Source organism: Struthio camelus, chromosome 1 (genome assembly GCF_040807025.1).
Source record: "Struthio camelus isolate bStrCam1 chromosome 1, bStrCam1.hap1, whole genome shotgun sequence".
Classification (NCBI taxonomy): domain Eukaryota; kingdom Metazoa; phylum Chordata; class Aves; order Struthioniformes; family Struthionidae; genus Struthio; species Struthio camelus.
The window spans coordinates 193,597,166-193,610,063 of record NC_090942.1 but is presented as its reverse complement, the minus strand read 5'-3'; positions in this window follow the sequence as shown (position 1 = coordinate 193,610,063).

The window sequence follows — 12,898 nt, the reverse complement described above, 5'->3', positions numbered from 1 at the left end:
TGCATTTAAAGGGATAGTCAGTGATCAGAGTCTCTGTCGGCGATGTCTGTACCACTCTGTCCAAATTCCTGTAGGTTACAGGCTCTATGGAGAGCCAGGCAAAGCAGCATGCCACTGACCAGCAAATCCAAGGCAAGGAACAAAAAGGTACACATGGAGATACGGTCAGCAGCTTCCTCTCAAACACTGCTCAAGCCTCATTAGGCTTGTGACCTGCTGGTACGAAGCAAGGCATCTCCTATCTCTCTTCCCACCCCCTCCTCCTTTTATATGAATTCCATTGATTCCTCTGCCACAAAGGGGAAGAGAAAGGGCTCTCTGTGTACCAGGCGCATAGTTATTTTTTTTTTCCACTTTGAAACCTTATTCAGAAATCCCATGCAATTAAAATGTCTTTATTTGCTGTGTTTTCTTTTTCTTTTTCTTTTTTTTTTTAATACCATCCCAAATTATAAGATTTTCATTTACTCTTTAGTTTCTGGGTGGGAAGAAATGACAAAGCAGTGCACTAGAAGGCGATCAAATGAGAAGGAGGTCGCTTGGAATGAGCCAGAAGCAGAATACCTGGGGTTGTAACCACTTTCAACACAGCTTCAGCTGCTCATGGCTTTCTGCATGTGACAGGATGAAATCCTGCTCATCGTACTCGCAGACTCAGCCTCACAATGCCACCTAAGGCAAGCAGGAATTTAGCCTAAAAAAAAAAAAAAGTGTAAAAATGCAGCCTACCGGTGAGAATATGTATATATTCTGAGTTATTTTACAGTGTACCGTTGCAACTGGGAAAGAAACACAAAGAAAAAAATCATTATAATAAAGTAATCGTGTTTAGGTGCCATTGTTTTCTCTTTAGCAGGGAAGAACCAGCCACCCACTTGAATCAGGGCCCAAAGGAGCACTGGAGCAATGGGCAGATCTAGTTGGGCTTGTGCTATTCCTCTTTTAGAAGATGACAAAATAAACGCTGATCCAGGGTGCTGCCTCAGCATCCTGAGATTTAGATCATATTCCTGGTAGGATAGATGGAGAAGGGCAAGACTAGGACAAGCAAGCATGCAGGTTTTGCCATCGATTTCAATGGCAGTATTTGCATGCTGAAGGTTACACATGGGCTGAAGAGTTGAACAAGGACCTCTCTGCTGAAGCCATCGTTAATGGTGCGCACTCACATGCAGACAGGTATTCACAGGGGATTAAACTGAGGCCACTAAATGATTTCTCAAAGGGCTTGGAGCCGTCATTCAATAAATTGCTTATGGTCACTGGTAAGGACTGTACACCTGGGTTTGAGGTGATGTTGCCAGAGGCTGCAGGGCCTGTGAGGCCCTGGCTGATTCTCTCCTGTGGATTTACTAAGATTTAGAAAAAGGATAAGGAGCCCATGAAGATTTTAGACATTATTGTCAAAAATCAACCTTTTTTCATAGCCGTTCACATCCAAGGGAAATAAAACTGTTAAGAATGCTATGTATTCAACTCCCACCTGGCAAAAATGAAACCCATGTTGCCATTCAGATTTGGGCTAAGTATCTATGGAAGATGCAACTGAGAATTGGACCTGGTATAAATATGGTGCAGGAGATGCCTTTTCTATGGGAAAGGAAAAAAAAAATCTGGCCCATATGTCCTCAGAGAGGGGAGTTAGAAAATAGACTGTTTGTTTTAACATCCCCCTCCACCCTGCACACACCTGGTTTAGGAAAGGAAAGGTGGGGGCGCTCCTCGGCAGCATAAACAGAGCTTGCAGACAAGGAAAGAGGACTTAAGAAAACTAGGACGAAACATTGCTACCTAAAGAAGCTCCTGGGGAATAAGGATGGAAAACAAATAGAAAAGAAAACTCATTAGCGAATGATCAGAAGGGTAAAAGGCAGTGGAACAAAAGGAAGGGAGAGTCTAGGAAACTAGCTGTAGCTGAAGTAAAAATGATGAGATATTGGGATATAAACATGGGGAAAATGAGGATGGTGAAGGCCTGGGGCAACTTGTGCCCCTTCCTGCTAGCAGCGCCAGTGTCCAAATTTTAGGTTCCTCATCTACAAACTGGGTCCAGACCTCACAGATGGTGTATGAAGAGCAGCTGGTGTGACATGAGGGTGAGGCAGAAGTCAACACTACCAAGCTGGCCAGGAACTGGGTGTCCGGCTGTGGACCATGGGCGGGAGCTACCTTCCCCCAGATCCAGAGCCTGGAGCCTGCTGGGCGGCGGTAAGGTGAAGGTATGAGCAGACGTTTTGCTTCAGACAAGACGGCAGGGCTGGTCCACCTGGAGTAAGCCATCTCAAACACTAACCACGACTGTGAGACAGCTCCCAAACTGAAGAATTTAAATTTATCCAGCTGTCAGGAGAGGTGATAGCTTGGCCAGGGACTCCACAGGCCCATGTGGTTGAGCTTCACTTGCTGCATTTGTCAGGTGTGTTCATGGTAGCTGTTTTATGCTGAGCTTAAAAATGTCAGTATGTTTTTTGATGTGTTTTGAGCACATCTGTTAGATTAGACCTCTCCTGGGACCTGCGAGCCCCCTCTGCCGTCTGTCCAAATCTGGCAGGATTAGCCATAAGTGAGGAGCTGAGCTGCACTACCAAGGGTAGTTTGGGGCATATCCCCGGGGACTGCAGACCATTTGGCCCAATTATAGAAACTTCAGGTCAGAAAGAAAGGTGGTTTTGAAACTGTAGAGGCCTTAGGTTGGAGCCACTGTTGAACAAGGGTTTTCTGGCTCTTCTTTAGTTTTTATTTAGGCTCTTAAAACTTGCCTATGTCCTAGTTTAAGCATCACATCCTTGTTTTAGTCTTAATCTGGATATGCATCACAAAGTCCTGAGGAAAATAATGATACATTTTCTGGAACACATTTTGCTTGAAAATAGAGAAGCCTTTAAAAAAAGAATGCAGTTAGTGTTCAAGCTAGCTCTTACAAGATGGAAAAGGGCAGAGGAAAAAGTTATATTTTGAGAAATGCTTCTTGACATTGAAATAACTTAGACTGCCTCTGAGGGAAGTGATGAAAGGCACAAACCCAGTGCATCTGGAGAAAATATGGCCTTCTGCTGTGCTGGTCAGAGACTGGAGCACATGGTGCTGTGGGCTCTGCGGAGCTCAGAGGGCTTCAGAAGGAGCACCTCTCTCCTCACTGAACTGAACAAATCACTGTGTTTGGGAGGCAAAATCACATACAGGCCCCTGATCTGTGAGCAAACCCCCAAATGGGGAACAAAACCAGGGGAATGGGTATCCTAACAAAATATCTCATGAAAATCAGCAGAGCCAGACACCAGAGGCTGATGGAAAGTGCTGGGGAGAAGCTGTGGGTGACAGCTCCTTTTGCCAACAGGTTTGATCCTGTCGGCCTCTGTTGCGTGCAAAAGCTGTTGCTATAAGAGCCCTCCATGTCCTCCCATGTGAACATCATTGTGAACATGGGGACAAACTGCTGAACACTAAAAAATAGTCATACGTATCTCCTCAATGTCTGCTGTGAAAAACGCTCAAGAGCAGAAAGAATGCACAAAGGAAAGAAGTGAGAGCAGAGCTGGGGCAGGAGAGACACGGGAGAGTGGCTCTTCTCCAGGCCTTCATCCTCACGGTATTGGTGGGCCAAATTCTGTCTTCTGTTACAGGAGTGTAAAGTCAAACTATTGCCATCAGCGTCAACTTACAACTTGTGCTACTTACGGTGGCAGGTAGTGCGGATTGGCCACAGCTGGGTGCCTACATGCTGTACATCACTTATGATGGGGATGGCTGCACAGCTTGGCTCACTGTGCCCCTCGACTCTCTCACGCTGGGTTGGAGGAACCCTGAGGAAGGCAGGACGGGGGTCTCACTGCCAGCAGCAACCAGCCCTAAATGTTGCTGGACTAAAAAGCAGCCCTGGAGAGAAAGACACAGTCTACCTAGACATTGTGGGCAGACGAAGATTTCTTTGTACTTTTTCTCCTCTCCCAGGAGACTGGACTTTTATATTAATTTGTATTAGTTGTTTAAATTGTATTAATTGTTCCTAATAAAATGAAGCCTTGGGTTTGGAGTGTCTGCCTAAAGGAAAGGGGGAAAGGGTAAGTTCTGCTTTTAGGCTCTGGCCAACCTGGGCTCCTGCTGCACTAACTTTGCAAGGAAATTCAGAGCAGAACTGAGCCCAAAGAAAGACTGGAAAAGAAAAAGCAGAGAGGGCAAGCTGTGAAGCAGGTTTTTCTCTTTAGAAGAGCCTCATTTGCTTTTCTATATCAGGTTCAGTCTCCAATAACCTTTCTTTTACTCTAGGACAACTCTGGCATCAGCAAAATTATTGTAGATTTACCCCATCGTAAATGAGAAAGGAATTTAGCCTTCTGTCTGTGTCTTTTTTTGTGCTTGCTCTCTCTAACATATACAACCTCTGGGAAATTAAACTGAATCCACACCAGCTTCCTTCCTGCTTACATCTGTGGTCCACAAGAGAGCTCTCGCTGTAAGATGCTAACACATTTGTTCAATTAGAAAATAGGTTCTGCTGAATTTCAGGATAACAAAAATTTGCATCACGATTACATATGGAGATTATTCTGTGGGGAAGCAGTTGGCTGTGGAGCTGTGAAACACCCCGTCAAGCAAGTACAAGTGAATTTACTTACTACTATCCGTGTGTCAAGTAAAAGCCACTGCTGCCTTTGTTTCTTGCACTGCTCCCCTACTGGGGCATGGAGACAAAATCTGGCCCTTCAAAGGACAAGCACTGGTGCCGAATGTAACAACTCAGTGCCACTGTAACAAGCAGCGTTATAGTGTGAAAAACCATACCATCAGCTGCAAAGTGAATCATTTCCATGGGGTTTTACTAAAAGAAAAAACAGCCGATGGACCTTGTGAAAGCGATGGATGCTCAGACCAAACTCCTCTCCTTCCTGCAGGAGCTCCCCAGCACTGGGGTGACAAGCAGCCTCGTGGCCACCCAGGGCTCTAGAGGAGAAAAGAGAGATGTGAAATCAAATATAAACTTTCAGAGTGAATAAAGTGGAAAAATGTTATTTACAGGGCAGTTCTACACAGGCCAATTCATCAGTTGTGCTTTTGCTTCCCCTGTGGCCTGAACCAACCAGGCAGCTCCACTTCGAAAGCTGCATTATCAAACTAAGTGCTGAGCCGCAGCTAACGTATGCTGCCCGGCATCCCACAGGTACCATCTCTTCACCTTGGAGATCAGGTCAGAAACACAGCAGATCCACTGATCTCCATCTTGGAGATCAGGTCTGAAACTCTGCTATTGGCTTTCCTGTAGGCTGTTGCATGGGTTTCCTTCCCGCTGCCGGTGTCCTGCCCTATGATGCCGGCTTGTGATGTGCTCCTCAGCTAGGGAGGGAAGCAATATTCTCCATAGTTCCTTGTGGTACAATGGAAAAACTTTAAAAATGGTCCTGCTTAACCATGACAGGCTGTGGCAGAAAGGGCAAGTAGGATTCTTCCTCTTCATTGTTAGCTGGGCAAAACAAAACCTTTATTCTCTGGGAGCTGATCTGTTCTTGCAGCTTCCAGCCGACCTCAAGTCATAATCCCGTGTTGGTGACATCACAGGTATTGCCATGACAGCCAGGGTGATGTCACAATGAGAAGCTTAAGACTGTAAATGGGGAATAAGCCATAAGAACAGATGACCTCAAAAGGAACCAATATCCTGTCATTATATAAAAGTCCCTAATACTTATGTACTTATGTACTAGTAATAAAAAATAAGAAAGGAAGACGGACCTGCAGTCTACCAGCACATGTGAAGATGTGTCTAGACTTTTCATTTTCCCATGGATCTGTAGATCCTTTATTGGTTTGTCCTGCCCCTAAAAATCTTTCTGCCGTTATCTCCTTTTATATGGCTACTCAACTGCTTTAATCAACCTCAAGATTTCCTCTCTTTTAAAAAGACAAATAATCTCCAAATTTTATCTTAACATGTCCAGTAAAGAATTATGTGCTTAAAGACACCTAAGTGAATTATGAGTATGTTCAGTAATATGAACATATAAAAATACGGAAAGGTGTCTTTTCTGTGAACCTGGGCTCCACAGGGAGTGTCACAGGTGGGCTGTAAATATAAAGCTATCTAATTATTACATATTTTATTTTTGTGATAAACAGGAAATAATAAAATGGAAAACTAGGTACAATAATAGCCCAGAAAAGCTTTACTGCAACTATAAAAAATTATACCTCATATGCTGAACTAAACTTTAAAGGCTCAGAATGTTTAAGTCCTTTTCTTTCTTTCATTTTTTTTCTTTTCTTGGTAGATATCTCCACTGGTATTTTTTTTTTTGTGGTCAAGTATTTATTATATTTCCTCCTTGCAATTTTTAAATGGATTTTCTTGTCTTGGTAGGAGAAGATGAATGTTTAAATGCTTCTAGGGGCAAACTATTTCACGTCGACACTTTCAAACACAAAGTCCGGATCTTCAGCAGGTTTTACATTATGCAAGTAGATGTTTAAGGTACTTAATACTTTCTAACCTCTAGTGCCCTTTCTACACAGAGACAGGCAGTCAGCCGGGATTAATCTGATCCTAATTAACCACAAACTCTTCTGATATTTGGTCACTGCACAGTAGCGTGCTGCCAGGTACACAGAGGTAAACTGATCTGGATTATCTGCCGGTGCATGTGCTTCGTGGAGGGAGGTCTAGTACTTGGTATTGTGACTGAGTTCCAGGCAGATACGGCTTTAGATGCAGAGCATGGAAATTGCTGCAGGAAGCTGAAGTTTTAAGGAATCTGGTAACCACTAATTGAAAGGCCTCTTCCTAACAGCTTTCTGTCCAGGTTTCTCAGTTTCCTTTTTATAGGCAACATCTGTCACTGTGGCACTTGAACAGGGTAGAAACTTAAAAGCGTAAAAATCCAAAGAAAGGAACAGCTTCTTGTTCTTTTTCAGCAGTAAAGGAACACGACTTTTGTATAAGCCTCCTCCTTCTCTCTGCTTCATTCCTGTGTACAAGCACCATTTCTGATGGAGCTTCAAGAAAGTGCAAGCGAGCGGCTTCATCTTTCATTGCACTCTGCCCACTGTGGCTTTTATCTTTCCTTACAAAACCTTGGGCTGAGCTGCTGAATTGCCCTCCCTATGTGATAGGGAAAGCAGAGGGCTGAAGGTCTTTATGATAGCAATGTAAAGCAAAAACAACAGGCCTGAAACAGCCTTCATGACGCCTGAATCCTGCTCTCCCCTCTGCCTGACTTGGGATCAATAAATAACCCATGGTTTCTTGCACCACTGTGAGCTAATGAGAGGTTTACCTGTGGTTTACTGGACTCCACAAAGGAACTGCGATGTGCAGTCCTTCTGCTTAGCGGCCAAGGCAAAAATCAAGTTAAGTCGGTCCTTGTGACTGCCGTGAGCAGGAGCTGAGCAGAACTCGAGGGTCACCCATGCAGAAGAATAAAGAATCCTGCTAGAAAAAAGGCAAAGTTAATTTGGACTGATACGGATAAGAGCAGGGGAAAAGCAGAACATCCAGAACTGGATCAGTAAAGAAGTTCAATGGGTTCCCCTTTCAAATGAAAATATCGCACTACTGGTTGAAGCTAGCCAAATTTAGTACAGAAGATGGCAACAAATGGTTAATTTACAGCACGGTGAATGGGCTGCACCTCCTCCTGATACCCAGTTTAATGTGGCCTGGTGCATTTGGCTAAGAAAGGGACCATCACTTTGAAGTCTCCCAGCTCTGCATGAGTGAAGTCCCCCAGCCATATACCATTGCTATCTTGGTGGCTGTTTTCTGTAAAACCTATGCTTTCAGAGCAGTTCCTTCTTCCAGCAAGGAAACTGCCCACGCACATATCCTTTACAGGCATGAGCAGGTCTCAGCCAACTCCAACCCGCACCTGGCATGGGTTGCTGAACAAGGAAGTCCAATACCCACTACTTAAGGCCAGTGTTTGTCCTTTCTCTCCAGATGGACTCTCTGAGGGTATCATCGCTCATCTGGAAGGAAGTTCTCTGTCTCTTGTCACTGTGTTTGAGAGAGAGCTAGCTGTTAAGAAGAAGCTGGGGAAACAAGGGCTTTTCTCAACGCAGGCAAAGCAGATCTCTTTACTCTTCAGAGAAGAGCTTAGTAAATCATCCACCTGGTTTTCTTGCCAGTGGCAGGCCCTGAGTCTTCTCTGGGAGGCTGTAATGGCCTGGTGTGGCCTGGTGACCATTCTCCAGTCCTGGCCTCCTCCCTCCCCCCTCCATCGCAGGCTGAGACCTTTGGCAGCTGCTGCAGGCTATGGTACCAGTGGGTTACCCACGGGAGCTGCGTTTCTCCACTGCCAGATGGGGGTGGTGACTACATGGAGGAAAATGCAGTGCGGGATTAGAGCTGAAGCTGATGAGTTGGGCTTCATGGATTTCAGTCCCACAGGAGAAGCAAGGATTTGCAGTTGTACCCTCCTACCACACTGTTGTTGGGATGTGATGGTGCTCAGCACCTATCAGAGTTGGGCCTGCTATCTGCTAACGTGACAGAGAGAAAACTGCATGCACAAGGTAGTAGGAAAAGCTTGTTATGAAGCTGAAAAAGCCCTACTCAGTGTTCATGCTGAATGTTAGCCGTGCTGGTTACTTGATCTTCACCACAGTGGCATAGCCAGACCAGGACTTGAGCAGGGAACCAAGATCTTAAAATAAAACTGTAATTTTCAGAAGGGTGGGTCCTGGGCACAGCAGGGATTGTAACCTGGAGGCTCTGCAAAGGCCCTCAGTCCTGCTGGACTGTAATTTCACCTCATTTGTGATAGTAGCTCAGGACCTCCATGGCATATAAAGGCAGGAAGATATGATCATCTTTACAGCTCAGGAAAACAACTTTGAAATTGATTTTTTTTCTTTGTATTGCTGCAGATGTTTGTACAGATGGGGAAAGGGTGGAAGCAGCACAGCAAAGATCGGGGAGAAGGATCTCCCAAAAATGGCATCCTGAAAAGCACCTCTCTGATTTGGAAGCAGCAAATAAGGAGGCAAATTCCCCCAGTAGCTGGATGGACTTTCCTCAGGTCTCACAGACGCAGCAGTGACAGGGGCACCTCAGAAGCTCTGAGCACAGAAATAATTCATTACTTTGGGTTTACCTTTGCTAAGCTGGTTCCAAACAGCAAAATCAACAACTGACTCCTGCCACAGGAGCAGGTGAGCATGCACTCATGCAAACAGCTGCTGGTGTCCGACATGAAGCTCATCAGCTTGCTAAGCTCTTTCTTCTTTTTCTCAATGCTGAAACCTTCTTCCCCAGGTCACAGCAGCTCTTGGAGATCAAGAAAGCTCAAATAATATGCAGAGTGGCAGTAATTTTGGGAAGGTGCCCTCTCTTGTATCAGTGAGCAGTTTCCTTAATTTCTGGCAACGAGTTTCCTCTGAGGCAGCTGGAGTACTGCAGCAGCAGAGAGCTGGCTCCATGCTGAGCTTTTAGGGCTCTGTAACGCAGAAAACATACAATGTCTTCTCTGCCTTTATCCCAAAGGCTGCTGGAATATGCTTCTCTGTAGTAAGCCTCTCTACATTATTGTAAACCTAGGCTCAGTAACAAAGTATTGCTAATCTCAGTTCTCCTATAGGGAAACCAAGGCATTCTGTGATTGAGGAGCTTACGTGAAGCCATGCAGGAGGTATGTACCGTAAACCCTAGCATGGCTGGTATTTCAGGTTAAACTCTACATCTCGAGTTGTTCTTGATGCACTTTTGTCTTAAGATCCCTTCCAAACTAGGATCCTGAGCACTGCTATATCCCCAGTCCCCCTGGTGTTATGTGTTTAGAAATGTAAACATGGCAAATCTGTAATCTGTGTTCTGGAAGAAAAAAAAAAATCCGACTGTTAAACTATCTGTGTTTCAAGAGAAATGTTACAGGTAATAGAAAAGAAAAAGTGTTAAAAAGCTAATTGTTCTTTTGGAGGGTCACATCTTTAAGAGTGCAATGATGCTCTGATTCTGCTTTTGAGATGTGGCATAGCACGTATGCTCACTGCATGATTGCTGTAATTAAATATAAAACATTTATTCCTCAACAGATTTTTTCTCTTTGCTTAATGCCTCTCTCTCTCTTTCTGCTTTGTCTCTTAACAATTCTGTTAATTAAGAAGAAGTGTCAAAGGACCAGCAGACAAATGAATCATGAAATTAAGAGTGCTATTTTTCAATGTTTTCTTTATTTTGGAGATCGAACCTGTACATCTGTCTGTAAGTGCTCCTTTCAAATACCAGGACATTTAACACTGCAGTTCCTTGGCAAATAAGACTCTTCTTTTACTTCAGTATTTCAAGAAGAGAAAAAACGTTGACTGTTTGCTTAGGGAAAAAATACAGCTAGCAGTTGTCATGGTGTCAAAATTAATTATTTTGGATGGATCCATTTGCCTTGGTCTTTCTGACCCTCAAGAATTCTAAATACTTATCAATCAATCATTTAAATTCCTTGGCTAAATCCAAGGCCTCATTAAATAAAGAAATAAGGAAATCTTGATGCACTCTTCTTCAGGCCTGTCACTCCACTGTCTGAAATACATATTACTGCTTCTTAAACTATTCTCCCGAGTTTTTCCTTTTTAAATTGCAGAAGAGCCTAATGTTCCTCTGTAAATCTGCCTTCTCATCAGTGTCACTTTCTTGCTAGTCCCTTTTAGGACTATCTTCAGCTACCAGCTTTAGTTTCAGCGGTGGATGTAGCCCAAAGCAGCACGCGACATTAAATTTACTGGTGACTCTGCTAATGTCACCAAGCAACAAAAGGTTGTTCAGTGTTGCGATGGCGTAATGAAAGCAAATGGAAAAGATAGAAAGGACATATTTAGAAGGTAACATGTGGGAAAATTTGTGTGTACCCTTTGTGTGAGTGCTGCCTTCTTAAAGACACAGTGATTCAATGGGAATATTACAGAATGGAAGAAGGGCCTCAAAAATGTTGATGTTAGGTTTGCATGTGTCCTGGATTCTGTGTATTCTTTGTTGTGGGTGCAAAGCACAATCCAGGAATGGACTTCTGCAACATATACCCCGCTGAGCTACAGACCACACTGGAAAAAAGCAGAAAATGCCTTTGGGCAATATGGGTGAGAGGGGTGAGGGACTGAAGGCAAAAAAACCTGAAGAGCTTTCCCCAGAAACCTAGTGCCTCTCACAAACGCAGGAAGGACGTAAAGGCCTGAAGCTTCCCATTACTGGCGCTCAGGGTGGAAAAACCTGTCCAGTTCCAACATGTCCCAGCTGTGCTCAGTGCTTCGTGTCACCTCTGCAGTCTCCTCAATATTAGCCCCATGCAATGACAGACATGTCCCAGAGGTTGGGATTCACCTCACCTCATTTTAGCTATTTCCAAAGTAGGTATCCTGCGATGCCTTAGTAATGGGAGACCATACTTGGGCTAAGAGGGACTGAGTCCCACCTTCGCTGCTTTATCTGCAGCAAAGTTTTAATGCCTGGATCTCTCTGGAGAGCTTCCTTTCCTTTCCTCCTGCCACCTTCCCTGGGCAGTTGAGGTAGGCTTCTTTGAAGTCCTCCTGCTGAACCTTTCCACTTTGTATAAAGCCAATGAGTTTGTAGGGAGACACAGTTTCTTTTACTGGATGTAGCCAAGAGACACTTCCAGGCACCTAAGCCTTTTCCAGACTGCTAAGGTTGTAGTAATAAATCAGCCACTTAAGAAATTTTGAACTGTTCCCTAGATACCTGGATCATGGAGCTCCCATGAGAGTGCCTGGTTATATAGCATGTAGTAGAGAGGCTTTTTGCTTTCTCTGAGGCTCAGGGAATATGTTATCAACAGAGAGGGAACAGCCACCACCACCTGCTGCTCCTTCCTGGGAGGCTGTTAAATGAGCTAAGAAGGGGCTCAAATAGTAGCACTTCCATTTAGGCTATTAACAAATGACTGTCATTTTGAAGGGGGAAGCATTGACTGTTACTAGCTTTCACACACCTCTGCTAAGCTAAGCAAACATATGTTTGAGAGGGCTTTTGAACTACCACAAGTGCTCCCTTGAGAGAAAAGCCAAGATCTTCAAAACGATTCTGGGTTCCCCTGTATTGCTTATCCAAACGCATTTCGTTGGGCCAAGACGACAGTACTTTGACAAGCCACAGTGATGTGCATTGCAAGAAGCACAGATAGCATCATCTTTCTCTTTCCAAACCACAGCAACACCACAGCTGAAGTTTTGCTGACATGTTGGACCCAATGGTGATAATCCAAACTGCCTGACTAGATATACTTCATTGCTTGAAAGCCAGTTCTTGCTCTGATCTGTATTTTGTCATGATTGCTTTTCCTCTGTGCATTCAGCCTACTTTTCTTCCTGCTTCTTTGGCATGGCTCAACCAGTTTGTTTTCCACTTTCAGTATTTCACCTTTCAGCCACTTTTCCCATTCCATCATGATGAGTATTAGAAATCAGTATTTAGATCTTGACTGTTGCCACATGGGAAGACTAAAGAGGCAAAGAAGAGCCATTAATAAATCAAACATCAGTAGACTTTCTGCAATTTACGTCTTAGGGAATTGTGCGCTGCAATACTCACAAGGGAGAAAGCATCAAATGTTCAGTGGGTAAAGCGAGTAAGAGTGCTAGCATTTAAAGCCCCATGGCTAGAGTCCAGACTTCTTAAGTTTCTCTTCTGCCGGCAGATAAGAATAATGCATCATGGTGGCACTTGTCTGCCACTAAATCCAACAGCCCCCTTCTCCGCCAAGTGGGCAAACCAAAGAGTTCAGCTCCTTTCCCGACGTCAGGCTCTCCCTCCGCCCTGGAGTAGATGCAGCTGGTAGGCAGATCACAGTTCAGCCTAACCAGCTGCAATTCATGCACATGGCCGTAGAGGAGGCAGGATGCCAGGGGTAGCACCCTAAATGAGTTACGGGCTTAGGGGAGAAACGGGACAGGAACCAGTTAGCAG